We start from the raw sequence: 19876 nt of genomic DNA, 5'->3' as shown, positions 1-19876 counted from the left end.
TAACTTATCCACTATTAAAATTACAGTGGCAATGAATACACAGTATCAAATCAAATAAACCACTGTTTTGAAGTTATTAGCAGTTAATTAAGTAGATGGCTATGGCTAGTAGATTGATTAGCTTTTAAAAGTTTACTCAAGGGGACTGAAGAGGTGGCGTAGCACCTAAGAGCACCTGTTGCTCTTGCAGAGGACCCAGGTTGAGTTCCCAGCACCCACATAGTGGCTCACCACCATCCATCCTTCCTGCAGTTCACAGGGATCTAACGTACACAGGCACTCACACAAATTTTTAATTTATTTTTCTTCCCAAATTAGAAACACACAAACAAAAACATTAAAGGGAGGAGGGAAAGTACACTGTTCTGTTTTGCTTATTACTTTTGTGTGTGTATGTCCTAATAATTTATATAGATTAGTTTCACTTTCTGGAGAATGAGGGAGACTAGGAGAGAGGAGAAGGCTGAGAAGAGGAATGTAGCAAAGGTGAAGAATGTGCTCAAAATTCAATATATAATTGTGCAGAAGTGACTTTCTGTAGCCATGATTGGTGATGATGATGATGATGACGACGACGACAATGACAACAACAAGGACAATGATGATATTGAAAATTTATTTCAATAAACACAACTTTGTGGTGATTTTCTTCCACACTCTAAAGCATCTTCAAATGAAGTTATGTTTTGGGTTATGATTTTGTGTTAACTAAAGATATTCCCACCTTCTCTACTTGTCACCAACCACTGGAGATTCTGAAAGAACAACTTTGGTTGTCAGCTTTCAAAGGACTTCATGTGATTAAAAGAAAAAACACGGGGAGAAAAGGAGATAAAAATATAATGAGAAAGAAACTGTGTCTCCAGATGCAGCTTTTGCTTTCTTTCTTTTTTTTTTTTTTTAAGTTCTCCTGCCCTTTCATGGTTCTAAAAACCAAAGGATTGTGTAGTCAGTTGCCTTGAGGTTCAAGAACGAGGAGCTAAAGCAACAGGAGTTAGAAGTCAGGGAGGTAGGAACTCACAAATAGGAACTTTATAAAATCTGAGCTTGTGAGGCTGGAGCAACAAATGGCAATGCCAGCCTGGGGCTCCTAGTCCATCCAGGAAGAAGGCAGCAGTCATCTGGGCCATAAGAGGAGTCCTAGGAACTCCCATCCTGGGCAGTGTAAGGGCCGCTGGCCATTTGCTGACATAAGTGTCTCCTCTTCCTAGTCCACTCTCTTTCTCTTTATCTTCTTTCTTTGTGTACAGTTTTTAATGTTTGCTTTGTTTATTTATTGTTTTTGAAGCAGGGTGTCACCCTGTAACCTTGGCCTGGAGCTCGCTGTTGTGGACTAGTCTGATCTCAGAGTCAACAACCTGTCTCCTACATACAGGATTACAAACATGTGCCACCACATCCAGCTCCTTTCTTTCTTTTCTTCTTTCCCCCTTTCTTCTTTCTGGCTTCCTTTCTTTCCTTCCATTCTCCTCCCTCCTCTTTATTTTAGACAGTACCTCATGCAGAGCAGGCTGGACTTGAACTCACTATACCAAGGACAACTTTGAATTTCTGATCCTCCTGCTCCACCTCTTGAGTATTGTCACTGCAAGCCTCCTCCGCCATGCTGTGTTTTATGCATTATGGGGGAGGAGTTCAAACCAGGGCCTCATCCACACTAGAGCAGGTAAACAACACCTGCCAGACCTCCACAGCCTTGCAGTCTTGTTCCTTGAGAGAGCAGAGAAGTTCCGTCGACATGTTTCTCTGAGCCATTCACTCTTCACCGTGTATTCTGGTCTCTCCCCAAACCGTTCTGCTGGAAATTGCTCCCCCTACCTTCACAGATAACAGGACAGCCAGACCTGATGGACAACTCCCAGTCCTTGTCTTCACTTTTGATGACATAAGACACTGTGGCCATGGCCAACTCTTGGAATTTCCTTCACAGGCCCCGCCCCATTATTCAGCATCACTGAGCATCTGCCATGAGTGTGAGAAACAATGTGAAGTGTTAGGATCCTAATATCGAAAAGGCGGAGTCCCCACCGTCTCCTTCAGCGATCCTACAGGATGACTGATCCTTACTTACTGAACAAGCACCAACTGGCAGCCCGTGCCTTTACCTCTCCTCTGAAGTGCCTTCTTTTGCCATCTTTTGTTTCCCTCAGGACATCCTTCACATCTCTTTTCTTCTCCACTAACTCCTCTTGACTATCTCATCAACATCCATATTCTACACAGGATTGACTCTCAAATATGCACCCTAACGCAATTATCCTTTATCTCTGTCTGAAGGCCACACAGCTCTGTAAATGCAACGTACTCAAAACTAAACGTGCTCTCTTTCCTGAGGACCTGTTGCTCCAGGCTTTCCCTTATCACCAATGGGCCCGCCATCTTTTATCCTATGCCGCACAGTTCCTTCTCATCTTCGATACCCGTATCTGATCGCTTACTCATCAAGCCATCTCACCTTACATCAATTTCTCGCTACAAAAAGAAAATTCTTTCCTTTCGTTTTCATTAGAGCCTCTTCCCCATCACCAGTGCTTGTATCCAGATGATTTTGATGATTTTTTTAATTTTTTTTTAAGATTTATTTATAAGTATACTGTAGCTGTCTTCAGACACACCAGAAGAGGGCATCAGATCCCATCACAGATGGTTGTGAGCCACCATGTGGTTGCTGGGAATTGAACTCAGGACCTCTGGAAGAGCAGTCAGTGCTCTTAACCGCTGAGCCACCTCTCCAGCCCTTGATGATTTCTTAAACCTTCTACATGCCCTGCTTTCATGTGCCTTCTAGAACCCAATTGTCTGGCGAAGAATGATTAATACTCTTGTGATGCTTCAATGCTAAACCCTTTACCCTCCACCACATCAATTTTGGAAGACGGTTGAATGCTGCGGTATGACCTTGGCATTGGTTTGTATTTGTCTCGTTCAGGTGACTATAAAATGCATGAGACACCAGTCCGGTTACTTTCATGTCTCTGTCTCAGCAGGCATACACTAGGTTTTGAAAACAGGTCATTAAGCAAATAATATCGCTTGCCCACCGGACCTCCTGAGGTGTTCAGCTTAGAGGCTTTCCTCACAAACACCCTGAGCGTGTTTCTTTGTTGCTGCTGTTGTTCTCAGTAGGCTGGGTATTGAGTAAGCGGCATTGGAAAGTTTATTTTCCTTAAACACAATCTCCCTCTGCTGATTAGAACCTGCTGCCCATAGTCAGATAACAAGACCTCTGGAAAAAAGACAAGGAGAGGCAATGAAGACAAACAGGTAGGACCCGGTTTCACCTCCACATTGTTCTCAAAGGGTGAGCTTAAACCGACAACTGCGAACAGGTGGGAGGCTAAGTACTAAATGTTGTCATCCTAATCAGTGACAGGAATAAGCCTTAGAAGAGAAAAAGGGCAAAACTTGCCAAGGACCAGTAAGAAAGGCCTCAACCTGACTATCTGAATTTGCTCCCCAGGACCCACAGTGTAGAAGCAGAGAGCCCACCCCCATAATTTTTCCTCTTGCCTCCACACATATACTGTGGCTCGTGCATTTTAGCACAAATGCACACACACACACACACACACACACACACACACACACAAAATTAAAATACAGATGTTTAAAGAAAAAAACCAAACAGCAACAATAAAACACTTGCCCAAGACAACTGAGTACCAGCTACGACTTTACACTTTCCTGTAACGTATCTATTTATCTAAGGCATTAACTTCTCTGAAAGAACAGAACCACATGATCATTTCATTAGATGCTGAGAAAGCATTTGACAAAATTCAACACCCCTTCATGATAAAAGTCCTGGAAAGAATAGGAATTCAAGGCCCATACCTAAACATAGTAAAAGCCATATACAGCAAACCAGTTGCTAACATTAAACTAAATGGAGAGAAACTTGAAGCAATCCCACTAAAATCAGGGACTAGACAAGGCTGCCCACTCTCTCCCTACTTATTCAATATAGTTCTTGAAGTTCTAGCCAGAGCAATCAGACAACAAAAGGAGATCAAAGGGATACAGATCGGAAAAGAAGAGGTCAAAATATCACTATTTGCAGATGACATGATAGTATATTTAAGTGATCCCAAAAGTTCCACCAGAGAACTACTAAAGCTGATAAACAACTTCAGCAAAGTGGCTGGGTATAAAATTAACTCAAATAAATCAGTTGCCTTCCTCTATACAAAAGAGAAACAAGCCGAGAAAGAAATTAGGGAAACGACACCCTTCATAATAGACCCAAATAATATAAAGTACCTCGGTGTGACTTTAACCAAGCAAGTAAAAGATCTGTACAATAAGAACTTCAAGTCACTGAAGAAAGAAATTGAAGAAGACCTCAGAAGATGGAAAGATCTCCCATGCTCATGGATTGGCAGGATTAATATAGTAAAAATGGCCATTTTACCAAAAGCAATCTACAGATTCAATGCAATCCCCATCAAAATACCAATCCAATTCTTCAAAGAGTTAGACAGAACAATCTGCAAATTCATCTGGAATAACAAAAAACCCAGGATAGCTAAAGCTATCCTCAACAATAAAAGGACTTCAGGGGGAATCACTATCCCTGAACTCAAGCAGTATTACAGAGCAATAGTGATAAAAACTGCATGGTATTGGTACAGAGACAGACAGATAGACCAATGGAATAGAATTGAAGACCCAGAAATGAACCCACACACCTATGGTCACTTGATTTTTGACAAAGGAGCCAAAACCATCCAATGGAAAAAAGATAGCATTTTCAGCAAATGGTGCTGGTTCAACTGGAGGGCAACATGTAGAAGAATGCAGATCGATCCATGCTTATCACCCTGTACAAAGCTTAGGTCGAAGTGGATCAAGGACCTCCACATCAAACCAGACACACTCAAACTAATAGAAGAAAAACTAGGGAAGCATCTGGAACACATGGGCACTGGAAAAAATTTCCTGAACAAAACACCAATGGCTTATGCTCTAAGATCAAGAATTGACAAATGGGATCTCATAAAACTGCAAAGCTTCTGTAAGGCAAAGGACACTGTGGTTAGGACAAAACGGCAACCAACAGATTGGGAAAAGATCTTTACCAACCCTACAACAGATAGAGGCCTTATATCCAAAATATACAAAGAACTCAAGAAGTTAGACCGCAGGGAAACAAATAACCCTATTAAAAAATGGGGTTCAGAGCTAAACAAAGAATTCACAGCTGAGGAATGCCGAATGGCTGAGAAACACCTAAAGAAATGTTCAACATCTTTAGTCATAAGGGAAATGCAAATCAAAACAACCCTGAGATTTCACCTCACACCAGTGCGATTGGCTAAGATTAACTTCTCACCAACATACTTAGAACAGGTGGGTCTTAATGACGCATTCTCCTTAAGAAAATTTAGGAAGCAGCCACTCAAACAATGTCGAGCATCTTGTCATTGACGACAATCTGAGGTTGAGAAAGGCTGATTTAAGGTAGACATGATTAAGTCTAAGAAGTCTGACGAAAGGGTAAAACCCAATATGAAGCGCACACACACACACACATGCCGCCCCCCCCCCCCCCAGCTTCAGAAGGGCTGTTCTCACTGCATCAAAGTTCACAGGGATATATAGACTTTGGGTCTGCTTAATTTTCATGTGTCATGTTTTTTGTTTGCAAGTTCTTTGAAATAAAGGTTTAATTAAAAAAAAATATTCAACAGCTGGGGCCATGGCTCGGCAGGCTTACCATATAAGTATGAAGAAGTTAAGATTGACAGCACCCATGAAAAAAAGATTCCCAATAACCAACCTTTAGTCTCCACACATCACACACACACACACACACACACACACACACACACACAATTGAATTAAATCTACAAATGTCTTTAGCCCTTGCATTATGGAAGACAAGGAAACATGTACTGTGTACATTCCCACACTCAAAAAAAATCAGGATGCCAGCAGTTATGGTAATAATATCTACTCTCTTTTCTTTTGTGTAAGAGTAATGAAAACATCTTCTGAGGGAACTGCCTTAGTTTAGAGTATAGTATTTCATATAACTGGGGAGATAAGAAAGGAAGGAAGAAAAGAAAGAAGGAAGAAAGGAAGGAAGGAAGGAAGGAAGGAAAGAAGGAAGGAAGGAAAGAAGGAAAGAAGGAAGGAAGGAAAGAAGGAAGGAAAGAAGGAAGGAAGGAAGGAAGGAAAGAAGGAAGGAAGGAAAGAAGGAAGGAAGGAAGGAAAGAAGGAAGGAAGGAAGGAAGGAAAGAAGGAAAGAAGGAAGGAAAGAAAGAAGGAAGGAAGGAAGGAAAACAGGAAGTCCAAGACTGAGTAACCCAGTGTGTTTTAACATCCCTTGCACCAACTTTTGAGTTAATCCATTGAGCAGCCAGATGAGGGAAGCCATGACACAGCCGTCCTCAGCCCCATGACCCAGATAGGCCTCTGCCTGCGTACTCAGAAAGCACAAAGGGACGAGGAGCCTCTGGCTAAAACTTAAATGTCCCATGCAAGGCTTCCTGCTCTGGGCACCAAGACAGAGACTTCCAGACTCCAAGAGCTACTGTCTTGCATCACCATCTTTTGCTAGAGGGTTCTGCAAAAGGAAGAAATTCCTCTGTGGCTCCTGCCTGAAATCACCTCTGCCCTGAAGTATGCGTGATTGCCCCCTCAGCATTATCTCAATTTACCGAGCTGTGCTCCTAATCAGCCACTCCTCAGCCTTTCCTCGGTGATGCTGTCAAAATACCACAGCCCTGGTTAACCACACTGAAAGGCCTTGTGCTAAAACACAGGCTTAATTCAGTTATAGAATATTTTCCTTGGGTCCTTGGTGACAGTTGGATGCTCTGAGTCCAAATTCAAACTCAAGAAAAAAAAATATATGTACCTCCTGTGAGAGAAAGTATTCATAATCGCTATAGAAAGTGTGTGTTAAGCTATAGAAGTGGATAGTTTAAAAAATTGAATTGCAGTCTTTCAGATACATAAAAGTTGGCCTGACCCAGATCAGGAACTTTACCTGCTAATACACTGGACATTTTAGTGTATGGTGTGAGGTGTGTGAGTGTATGTGTGTGTGTGTGTGTGTGTGTGTGTGTGTGTGTGTGTGTGTGTGTGTGTGAAGGAGTTGGGAAGAAAGAACTACTCATACAAATCACTATTATAAACACTTAGAAGACTATCTAGAACCACTTACTAGCAATGATCCAGGTTAAGTTAAATTCTGGAAACCCACCCTCCAGCTCCGCCTGGTCTCCACTATCTTGTGAAATTGACAGTGGAATTTTTTGTGAGGAATTTGGCTAATGGGTTCCTACATCCATCTTCCTGCAGGTAAAAGAACCACTCTGCCATGCCCCAATCTCTAAAGAATAATGCCCCTCTGTTCTCTTTAAAAAGTCCTTCTACAAATATAAGCTCATTTGTGGCTCACTAAGTGTGAAACAATTACACCCACAAACAGACCAGCAGAAAGCAAAAATAGACTGGTGCATACTTTTCAGTTTGTGGTCTCCTCTGGGTTGAAACACAAAGAGAGAGTTAACAAAATGAATGACAACATTACACCTGAAGAAGATGGGGAAGCCAGATAACCTACTCCAGTGTGTCTCTTTGACAGCCATTACAACACCAGTGCCTAGAAATATAACTCCACACTCTGGTGCTGCAGTCATTTGAATGATAACCGTTAGCTTCAGGGCCCTGGAGGAAACCAGCTTTTACCCAGGACAAACGTGGATGGGAGGCGTGTGTGGAGTGGTGGGTCTCTGTGAGCTCACTGTGCGGGTAAATGGTGAGCACCGCTTTGCTTTGAACATTCTCAGATCTCCAGAGAGCAGCTATTACCACACATTGTGAGGAAGGTGGCTGTTAAATTTATTGCTACTTAAAACTTTGTAGATTGGAGATGCTGAAGAGAAAGAGCTTATCTGTTGAGCTATTCTGGATTCCGGAGTAATTTGCCATTCGGACTTGCTATGTATCGAGAAAGTGGCATATTCAAAGGCTGTCTTTTATTTCCCTAATGGAATTAAAAATGCACATGGTTGGAGCGGTAATCAATGCCTCACTGTGATGGATTATGGTTTGGCTAAATAGTATGACCTTTAATTATCTTCGGAAAAAAATGCAATTTCCCAATGTCTTTGCTGTTCGCTCTGTTATTTCCTATAGAAATATAAGCTGTCATGTGCTATTTTTATTTAGCTTACAGAAGTTTAGGGCTCATGAAAGGTGCTAGATTAATAGCCCTAGAGTGAAATTGTTTATCCCTCCAGTCATTTATTATCAAACCTTTTTAGAACACTTTGTTCTTTTTTTTCCTGAACTCAGTATAGTTGATTCATTTTAAAGTGCTTTTAATAATATCCTTTTAAACTGTATAAGCATATTTCTAATAAGAACATGGAAAACGGACAGGTAAGGGATGGCATTGGGGTCAGGAAGAAACTTAAGGGTTGAGTGGTTCTCCCAATTCTGAGTATGACCCACTCTAAAGACCCGTGTAGCTCCTGAGCAGAGTGGCTAGTGAAGGCTTACTTGAAGTGTATAAGGAATACGAATCACAGTTCTACAGATAATATCAATCAGCCTGTATCAAACGATCAGGAACAGAAGGTTCTGTTGGGCACAAGATGAAAACCAACGACACAAGTATAGTCAGTGACGTCTCCTGGGGATTCAGAAAGAAAAAAAAGCAAATGATTTTCTTAAAGGTAGAATTGTAACTTTGCCACTTGTTTTAGGAAAGATGGCTAGACTTGAAAATACAACTAGGCTTGGGGTATAACTCAGCGGGGGAAGACAGGTTGAGCAGAGGCATTGCTGTTAATACTTAAACAGATGGGGTTGGGGTAGAGAGAGGGGGGAGAAATTAATCTGCTTAATCCAAATAGACTTATCCTGTTTGTTTGTTTGTTTGTTTGTTTGTTTGTTTGTTGAGATAAGAGCTCAAAAAGCCCAGGAAGGCCTGAACTCTCTGAAGCCAAGGATGACCTTGAATTCCTAACGCTCTTTCTTGCCCTCACCTCCAGAGTGCTGGGAGCCGAGGTGTATGCCCCCCACTCCCAAACCCTGCTTTGTGTTGTGTTGTCCCTGGACTCAAACCCAGGCATTAAGTTTACCAGACAAGCCTTACCAACTGAGCTATATTTCTAGCTTTGAGGATTTTAATTCTAACAAAAGAGAAAAGAAAATATTTTTCCTCTGGACCCAGATCAAATATCCCTTCAAATATCGCTTCAAATATCCCTTACTACAAACAAGTGGGGTTTTTCCCATACAGTCAACAGATTCAGTATGAACAGAGTAAATACTAAGGGCTGTCTTTCTCTCCGGAAGCTCTTGTTCTTACTCTGACTTGCATTTCTTTATATTTGTGGGCTATTTATGCTTTCATATTATATATCATTTACCCATTTCTATCACGCTGTACTCTGAGTCCATTTGTGTCTAGAATGCTATATGCTAGCATTTAAAATATTTCACCACAGTGCCTGGGTGGTTCTTAAGAGTCCTGCAGATCATTGTCTACCTTTTAATTTCACTTCTTTAGGATAAATTGTGCTAACTGGAATCCTATTTACACCTTCAGCCAATGCTTTTTTTGCCTGGAAAGTTCCTCTCCACTGGGGCATTCTGTAGTCAGTGGTTCACTTTTGAAGCATTACTGAAAGCAGGGGTGGTGGGGGAGTGTAGAACTCTGAGGACTGAATCTAAGGCCTCATGCATGTTCAGTCACTGAGCAACACTTTCAGTCCTCCTGTGGCAAAAAAAAAGAACCTATAGAAAGTCCTAGAAATAAGTCTCTTTTCACCCTTTGATCCAAGATTCTACACCCAGCATCCAGGGGAAGAACAGATGACTTTCATCATTTACCTTAAGTAATAAGTGATCACACATGTGCACACATAAGCACATACAAACACATACATGTACAAACACCAGGCACTTACACATAAATACGCAAACACACACATACATACACAGACACACACACAAGCACACAGACACACAAATACCCAGACAAACAGATACACAAACATACATACACACACAAACACACAAATTCACACAGAAGGGCACACATACATATACAAATGTACAGACACAAACATGCACACACATACATACACAAACACACGAATTCACACACAGACATACACATACATATACAGACATACAGACACACAAACACACACACACACACACACAGATACACAAACAGATGCACTCACTTTTTCACATGTCCTAGCAATGCTCAACCAAGAGCTAGAGAAGACTTGAAGAAGAAAACATCACTAGTTTGACAACAATCCTCTCCCATGCACTTTAGAGAGCTTCCCAAGGCTGCCACCTAGGCAAAAGATGCTGTCCCTGATGGAGACATCTTCCCAAGAGACATCTTACATTTAAACTTACAGATGTCCAAATAAAAATAACCCCCCAAGAAACTGGTCCTTGGTCTGGGACTTCTAAATAAATGAATGCGCATGTTTGTGGGAGGTATCCCAGTGTGTCACATATGTGAGGGGGGCAGAGGAAATCTCAGCTACAGTCACCTCTTTTGGAGATAGTCACTGATTGTCCCGGAGCTCATCAATTAGGCTAGACTGGATGGCCACTGAGCCCCAAACATCGTCCTGTCTCCATCACCCCAATGTTAGGATTAGAAACATCAGCTGCCATGCCAGCATTTAATGTGTGCTCTGGGTTGGGTCTTGTGGACCAAGCCATACTCTTCACTGCTGAAATACATTTCATAGGTGGGATCCACAATGGAGGAGTCCAAGTACCCATGTGCTCCTCCTACCCTGGCTTTGAGGAAATGCTTGGGTGGTGTTTTACCTGTATTCCTGAGAGCTTTAACCCTGACTTGCATCTGGCCTACAGTCATTTTTTCACACTGACTCACATCACAATTTCCTCTGTAGAAGCTGTTGAACCTCTCCAAGGAAAATGGCCACAAGTCATTCCACAGCTGCATACCTTCCCTAAGCCATGAATTTATTGACTGTCCGACAAAAAGCAAAAGAAGCAAGTCCCACCAATACTCCTGTGGGTATCCTCCAAACACCCCCAATGAGTGATGGGAAATTATGCAAGATTCAACACAAAAATGGGTTTTCTCCTTTGAGAAACTAAGTACGAAATAACATACACACAGGGCTCAATATAAAAGCTCCCCTGGGTGTCAAATACAATTCCTTACTAATTCTCCACATGTGAAATATTGTGCCCTTCATACCTGGGCAGATTCCTGTGAATGAAGATCTTCACTCCACTCTGAAAGTTTATCATTTGCTATGGTAGAGGAGAATCTTCCCTGTAAGCCTGAGAGGAACATGACAGAAAACACAGAAGACCCGAAAGATAGAGTCTGGTGAACTCTGAGAGGCTGATGGGATAAGAACAAGATCAAAATATTTCAGAATTGATTCATTAAAAGAGCAGATTCTAAGTGGGAAGATGGCTCACCAGTGAAGGACTTGCTCTGTAAACATGAGAACCTAAGTTTCAACCCCAGTATCCACCAAAAATGCCATGCACAGCAGCACCCCCTTGCAGTGTCAGGACTAAGGAGGAGACTGGAGACTCTCTGAAGTTTGCTGACTGGCCAGTCTACCAAAACTGGTGAGCCCCAGGTTCAACAAAGAGACGCTGTCTCAAAATATGGTGAAGAACAATCGAGAAAGATATTCAGTGCCTTCTGACTTTGAAAGTCATGTGCACTCATGCACATAAACACAACCTACAAACACACACAACCCAAGGTAGATTCACAGTCAATGAGTAGATTTTGAATGAGGAAGTAAAAAAGGAAGAAAGGGGGTGGGGAGAAAGAATGCAGGAAGAATGTGAGAAAGGAAACGGAAGCTGATGGTGTTGGTATGTATGGTATTGAGAATGGCAAGGAGAGGATACAGGAAGAAGTTGATGATGCAGGAACACAGAGGGCAGAGTCTGCTTATGGCTTGTAAATAATTGAGTAGAAATTGGCCCTGGATTTTAAAATCCTATTTTCTTTCTTTAAAGGATCAACAAGTAAAGATTAAAACATATTTTACTTCAAGAATCCTTTAATTTCATCAACAAATCCTCTACCGATAACAAAATCCGGATCCATATATGACTTAACATTTGTAAGATATCTAATAAAAAGGGAAAGAAAATCAATTAGTTTCTATTAACCTCTCAAAATATTCCCCTTCAACAGGCATACCAGGAACAAATGTGCCTGCTGCCCCATAAGTCACAGCCCATGCTTCTTCTTCAGCCATCTACTTAAATTAAATATTAGATACTTCAGGAGTGGCTTGCTCAGGGGGAGAGGCTCACCTGAGGCAGGCTCTGCTAATGCCATTTCTCAGTAAGCAGGTCAGAAAAGACCTTCAAGGAGACAACCGATCACATCTCTTGCCAGAAGTTTCCTTCTCGTCCATCTATCTTTAGAAATGCAGCTGGGAAATCAGATAACTAAGTGGAGTCAGAGGTAGGTAAAAAAAAAAAAAAAAAAAAAAAAAAAAAGTCAAAGCTTCTGAGAAGCTATTGGATGAAGAACCCAGAGTCCACAAAGGAAAGTTCTAGAAGCATGTCTAATGTAGAGAGGATGGCATGCCTTCATCAGGGACCAAGGCTTTCTCTTCCCACACACTGTTCTTATAACTGGGAGAAGCAGTCTCAGAAGTGTCCTAAGTCCCACCCAGATAAAATAGGGACAAAGGTCCACCAGACCTGTCTCTATATAGAGTTCTGAGGGCCAAGGACCGGCCAGGGAGGATGATAGACAAGTGTTCTGCCACCAAGCTCCAGCCTCAGCCCCACTGTCATGGAGTTACTCTAGGAGCCATCAAACTGTATCAAAATGGCTAAGAATTTTAGCAGTTGTAAAATGGCTCAGCGAGTGAAGGTGCCTGTGCCCAAACCTGGTGGCCAGTGTTTTATCCTGGTGAAAGGAAAGAATCAACTACCAAAAGATGTCCTTTGACTTCCACATATGTGGTATAAGGTGTGTGTGTGTGTGTGTGTGTACCTTAGTGTGTATACACACACACAATATACATGCATATGCCAGAGAGAGAAAATTATGATATGATTAATAATAATATATAAAATAAATAAATAAATATGACAATTTTTGTGTCACAAACTGTGGCTTCTGTGTAGAGTGTACACAATTTATGGGTTTTAGGTAGGCATTGGTAGCCTCCCTCTTTCCTTCACCAAGTCACCTCTTCCTCACCCACCCCCACTTCCCTCACCACCACCATTTTGTTCATCCATCATACAAAGAAGTAAATTGTTCATTTCTACCATGTTCAGTAAAGCTTGAGCTAATGAGTACCAATATTATTCCATACGTAGGTTTTGGTGTTTCTGGCTGAACTATTATGATGCTCCAAAGATGCTCGTTATAAGAGCATTTTATACCCAGCTCTCTCTTTTCTTGGGCACCCAGCTTTGACCTATTGTTCATTCCAGAGCTCAGGAGACTTCATTAGATTTCTGGGATAAAGAAGGACCCTGACATCAACAGAACTTTATCAAGAACAGACTGGTGTGTGTGTGTGTGTGTGTGTGTGTGTGTGTGTGTGTGTGTGTGTGTGTGTGTGTTTTGTTTTTTCTCACTGGTAAATAGTTTCAAACCTCTGACAAGACATCTTTGGGAACAATTTGGAGAGATTAAATCATACTTACATGAACAACCATTTGTTTGACAGGCTCATGACACCTAATAAGTGCCAGTCAGTCAATCTGCTAGATGGTCCTAAGTTTTAATGAACTCTCTTAATGAGGAAGTGGGCTCAGTTAACTTTCAAAATTACAGCCTCTCCTAGGAATGCCCACTGAGATCTTTGTCATACTTACTGATTTGGAGTTAAGTGCTGGCTGTTTATTCTAGTATATTTTATTATATGAGATTATGCATTGGAGTCCTCTCTGAATAGTAATGTTTTTAAAAATAGGGCATTGTTTAATTGTTCATTGAACTTTTTTTTAAAGCTACTATGTACTAGCTGAGAGGCCAACCATCAGACAAACAAAGTTGAATAAAAAAAGACATCAGGCAGGGTGTACAGGCATAGGTCTCAGAAATTCAAGGTCATCTTGAATGAGTTTGAGCCTAGCTTAGCTACATGAAATACACACACACACACACACACACACACACACACACACACACACACACGAAAAAGAGAGAGAGAGAGAAAGAGAGAGAGAGAGGGAAAGAAAGAAAGGAAGGAAGGAAGGAAGGAAGAAAGAAAGAAAGAAAGAAAGAAAGAAAGAAAGAAAGAAGAAAAGAAAGAAGGAAAGGAAGGAAAAACAGAGAGGGAGAGAGAGAGAGAGAGAGAGAGAGAGAGAGAGAGAGAGAGAGAGAGAATCAAATTGTTTACCACAGCAATACAGTGAGTGCCTAGCATGCAGCATGTTCCCAATCAACTGCCATTGAACTCACCATGTGTTACATAATTCTCACACAATGATTAATAACTATTATTTTATTTCTCCTGTTTTGTGGATAAGAAAATTAAAGCTCAGAGGCATTAAATAACTTACCTAAGCCACTCTACTCATCAAGAACCATACTGGGTTTTTTAATCAAAATTTCTTTGTCTCAGAATTTATCCTTCTCCTTCCCTATACTTTCAACCAGCCACCATCATTTAAAGCCATCATCTTAATTGATTTGCTCTGCTAAGCACATTTATTAACTTATTGCCATCAAGTTACAAATTAAACAAAAGAGTCCAAGGTAAACAGTAATCATAGAAGAGAATCACAAATCCCCGTAGGAAACCATTCAAATGCCGAGGAAATGAAATTAAAGCAATGTACTATATAAGATGATTATCAAGATGTGGACCATAGCCGAATTTTCACATCTGATACAATTTTGGGACACGTGTAGCATCTCAATTAATAAAAGAAAATCCCAGTCTTGGGAATGGAGAAGAGTTGGGGAATTGTTTGATGTTGGAGTATAAGCTATTTGGTAATCTCATCAAATAGGACCCCAGTTTGCACAAGGGGTGAACAAAATTTATATCCTCAGTTACTCTAGATGCGTTTTCTGCTTTGGTGTTGTATTTAGCCAGATGTGCCTTGATGAGAGCCTCATCCAGGGAGATGAGCAATGTCTCAGAAACCACCAGAGGACAGAGTTCTCGAAGTTCATGAGTTCCAAGGACCAGTTATTGTCTGCAAGAAATACACCAGTTAAAACGAGACAGGCGTGCCTGTAGTTCTGGTCTGAAAGAAATCCATTCTGATAAATTGATACTATTCGATTATTTAGAGATTGCAAAACAGGGACAGAGGGGATTGTGAGCGTCAGATCCTAAGAGCTGCCTCCTGCCTGCCTAAGACATTATCTGATATTGATTGTAACTTTTAAGTTCCCCTCATAAGGTAGAAGTTGGCACGAATGGTCCCCTTACTTTCTAGTCAATTTAACTGGACGGCAGAGTCCATGAAAGTATTTATTTTTATTTAGATGCTTACAAACGTAGAGTGCTTTTCTGTGAATTAAGGGTAGCTTGGCCTTTAGAAATGGCACAAGGATAAACTTTTTAACTTAAATGCTTAACATCCTGTGTCAGGAAAATGTCTCCTGATACTCACTGTCCAATCACATCTTTAGCTGATGAGTACTTAAGAAATGCACCTTTAAATTATTAACGAATAACTCAAGAAATTGTCTACCACAATGGTTGATTCCGATTCCTGAGCAACTAGCTAATTGGCTCTTTCTAGAACGCTACCAAAGTTGTCGAGTGTAGAGTGCAGGCAGGTGGGCCCTTCATTTTGTAGGTCATGAAATGATGGGGTCAAAGGTCAAAGAAGACTTTTGGCTGATCGCTGGATTTAGAGGGCTTATCCACACATTGGGCATTCAGCATTTTGTCCCTTCCAATTGAACCCTAATGCCTCTCAGACTTTAAAAGACTCTCTCCTTATATAATAATAGTAAATCTGAGGCAAGAGTGGATTAGAAGTCCTCCCTCATATTACTGTAGCAAACCAATTACATTGTTAATTGGCCTACATTATATTGTGAAGAATCGTTTAATTTTTTTTTTTAATTCTACCTGGCTAATTATAAATGGATGGCTCCAGAGCACCTTAAGTACCTTCTCCCTCACACAAACTCATTATGGTGAAAAGAGTCTTGATGATTTCAAGGCTGTGGCTTGGCTTCCTTGCCCTCCCCGAGGTCTCTCAGATGAGTCACCATTTTCTCAAGTGTAACAGAACCTTAGTAGCTGCCACTGCCGAAGCAGCAGAGGCTGGAACGGCAGAAGCTTCAGCCAACCACACATGGGGGCCCTACTTGGATTCTCCTCCCCTGCCTCACACATCATTAAGCAAATTGTCAGCTCAGTTTTAATTACAGTGCTTTTATTACTGCTGGTGATGTAAGAGACACAGTGGGCACACCTTGTTTTTTTTCCAAGCCGGGCTGTGTTTGTAGTGCTGGCAGTTGGGGCCAAAGCATTTTCCATCTTGCAGAAATGGAGTTAATTTATGTGGGAACCCAGACCCTCTCCGTGTTCTGTGTGCTGCATCAATTTGCAGAGTCTAATGAGCCCTTTTTAAATGATGGAAAACCCTGTTCGGCTGCAATACTGAATATCCTTTTAAAACCTGCCATGAGGGAACAAAGATGCTCACCCAGAAGGAACCAAGCTCACCTTACCCTGGTTTATTGCCGAACCTAAGAGAATGAGGCTAGGGAAACACTTGCGCCTCTGAGGCTCTACAAACCTGTACACAGTAGTCTTGACCACCTTTGGAGAAGAGAAGCCCCACTGACTAGTTCAGTAGAGAGAGCTCGAGGTCTGAAAAAGTCCGTTGTTTGTCTTCCAGTTAATAAAGATTTGAAGTTCCCAGTGAAGGAGTGGACAGCTAGAAAGAGCAAATGCTAAAAGACATAACCAATAAAGCCATCCCAAGTTCCTTATGCACGTGCTACACAGCAGGACACACAGCTGGCCGTAGTCAAGGTTACCTTAAATGCCTTCAAGGGAAGAAAGAATAAGCTGCTTCCAAGGAAGGCCAAGGTCACCATCTCCCAGTCCAACAAAAGGAATCGAGTAGGGGCCTGTAGAGCTCTCTCTTGGTAGAATGCTTGCCTGGTGTGCTGGGGAATGTGGCTTGATCTCTAGAACCATAACTGGACATGACCAATAATGCTTTCACTTAGAATTACAGACAGGAAGATCATAGGTTCAAGGTCATCTTCAGGTACATAGCGAGTTCGAGGCCAGTCAGATTACACGTGCTCCTGTCTAAAAAGAGAAAACGAAAGGACAGGAAAAAGAAAGAGGGAGCTCTGACTGGGTTGTGAGAGAATGAGAGACAATAGTTACAGGGCAACTGACACTCTAGGTGCTGGACACTGCTGGATTGTACACCTGTGCTGACCTAAGGATTTCCTCCAAAGAAGTTCATTCAGGTAAATAAATATTAGCATACCGAGCTCCGAGTTTGAACTAATATTTACAGTTCGATGATACTCCACTGTTTTAAAACCTTCTTATGTTATTGATTCCCCTTTCAAGAAAGACTTCAAAACCTTGCTCAAAGAAAAAGTCATGGGAATTGTTCCAGAGATAAATGACAAGGGCCCTCAATCCTAAAGTTCAAGATTAAAACTTTTCTGAGGAGAAAAATGTGTGAATTAATTGTAAAAACATAAGTAAGTAATTAAGTAAATACCTTTTATTGTAAGAGACCTGAGGTGACCTGTGGAAATGATTATTCTCCTGATTCAGAAAACCCTACAAAAGCAGACAAAACAAAAGGTCCAAATCTTCCTATTCACCTTAAGAACACCCAAGAGATTTTTCTGGCCATCAGGAGCATCCATGTCTTTAAAAAAAAAACCCTTTCTTCCTTTCTTTCTTCCTTTCTTTCTTCCTTCCTTCCTTCCTTCCTTTCTTTCTTTCATTCATTCTTTCTTTCACTCTTTCTTTCTTTCTTTACAATTAGATTTACATGTTAATTTCTCAATCCACAATACATCCATACAATAAATTCACTGCCAATTAATACATCTAAACTGCCCACCTAGACAAGATAAAAGACCGAGTCCACCTGGATCATTCTGGTCCATCTTTCTTTCCAAAGGCCCACTTTCTGACAGTAAAATAGAGTAGTTGGTATTCCCCAGGCCAGCTAGTGAGGCTGGACACAGCGTTGGTGACCCCTGAAGAGTTCAGAATTTCAGACAGTAATCTTCACTTAAGGACTTAGGCACACATGCTCTAGCCATTGAGCGTCTCCTGGAGAACAAGACTCACCATCAAATTCAAAGAGCACAGCATGAGATCAACCCATACACAGCTCTCCTGCCATATTGACATGATTCCCACTGAGGCAGGAATTGCTCCAAAGCCAGAAAAACAAGTTGCCCATGTTGGGGAAGATATCCCATATCAAAAGGTCCACCCTGGTTACATGTTACATATGTGCAAGTAACATTGTAAATGGATTGAACAAGTTATGGTTCTCTCTCTCTCTCTCTCTCTCTCTCTCTCTGTGTGTGTGTGTGTGTGTGTGTGTGTGTGTGTGTGTGTGTGTGTGTGTGTGTAAAATAATTAAGGAAAAGAGGCCATGAAAGAGAGCAGGAAGGGATGTTACCTGGGAGAGTTTGACAGTATACAGAGTAGGGGGAAATGAGGTTTTATACCCTAAACTCAAAAAACAATATTTAAAAAAAAAAGATATTCCAGAGGAAACTGGAGAAACCAAAACATATGGCATAGCGATAAAATCAGTATGAAGTAAATAATAGTGTTTTTTTAAGTTTGGCTTCAAGGTGGGGAAATGGCTCAGTTGGTAGGGTCTTTTGATTATAAGCATGAGGACCAAGTTCCATACCCAGCTAAAAAGACCAGTGCTGGGGAGGCAAAACAGGAGGACGCTTGGGGCTAGTTGGCCAGCCAGGAGAGTGGAATAAGTGAGCTTCCTATTCACTGAGAGATGCTGTCCTGTAAACGAAGCAGAAAGAAATTGAAGAAGCCACCTGATGTTGACCTGTGGATCTAAGTATACCCACATCTGCCTGCACACAGGAAAACTCACACACGCACACACACACACACACACACACACACACACACACACACAGAGAGAGAGAGAGAGAGAGAGAGAGAGAGAGAGAGTACTTCCCACTACAATATGCTAATATCTCGAAAAAGCAATGTTTTCATTTCAAGGCTGAATTTCTCCAGTAGGGATCACATAGTCCCATAAAGTTCCTAAGAGATCCACACCACATGCAGACTCTGAAACTGTGCCTATTTCTAGCACTAACCATGCCAAACTACCCAGCGGACAATCGCTTCACTAAGCTAAAGGTAGATGCGCCCTGGGAGTTAAGACCTTTCTCCTTTCAGGAACAACAACAACAACAACAACAACAACAAAAGACCCAAAACAAAACAAAACAAAAAAGTCATTTAGAAGAAGGTAAAACTGTAAAAACCACCACTGATGCAACACACACCTTCTAAACTAAACACAAAACATCAGGGCTGAAAGCATTTTAATCATTATTTTTAGGTACATAACCACTGGCTTGCCCCAGCTTACCAAAAGATAGTTAAACATTAATATGTTACCCATGGACACATACATTCAATACACACACACACACACACACACACACACACACACACACACACACACACACACTCATTTCCAAGTAGGATTTATCTGTCAGCCCCAGCAATTTCTTTCCACCACCCAACCTGATGTCAAAACCTCTCGGAAAATTTGCAGCTCTGAACATTTTAAGCAAAACAGCGAAACAAAACAAAATGGTAGCAGTTTTTCCTCTATCATGATTTTTTAGGCCGTTGCTTTCTCTGTCCTCCTGAAAACTTTCTTTGCCTTA

The 19876-nt window shown here is 41.4% G+C and overlaps 1 long non-coding RNA gene across 3 annotated transcripts in view; it reads right to left on the bottom strand.

The window, feature by feature from the left end:
• The window catches only part of LOC120097778 (uncharacterized), a 33826-nt gene extending 21348 nt beyond the window's left edge, over nt 1–12478 (bottom strand). The window contains exons 1-2 of one of the 3 annotated variants that reach the window (XR_015641852.1): nt 12313–12478; nt 8515–8647 (exon numbers count right to left, since the gene is read on the bottom strand). This is a non-coding gene — a long non-coding RNA (uncharacterized LOC120097778). The remainder of the gene's footprint in view (nt 1–8514; nt 8648–12312) is intronic. The other 2 variants (XR_015641851.1, XR_015641850.1) reach the window with 2 other exon arrangements.
• Between the last annotated feature and the right edge of the window lie 7398 nt (nt 12479–19876).

Source organism: Rattus norvegicus, chromosome 17 (genome assembly GCF_021556685.1).
Source record: "Rattus norvegicus strain SHRSP/BbbUtx chromosome 17, alternate assembly SHRSP_T2T, whole genome shotgun sequence".
In the NCBI taxonomy this organism is placed as follows: domain Eukaryota; kingdom Metazoa; phylum Chordata; class Mammalia; order Rodentia; family Muridae; genus Rattus; species Rattus norvegicus.
This window is presented reverse-complemented; position numbering and strand designations above follow the sequence as displayed.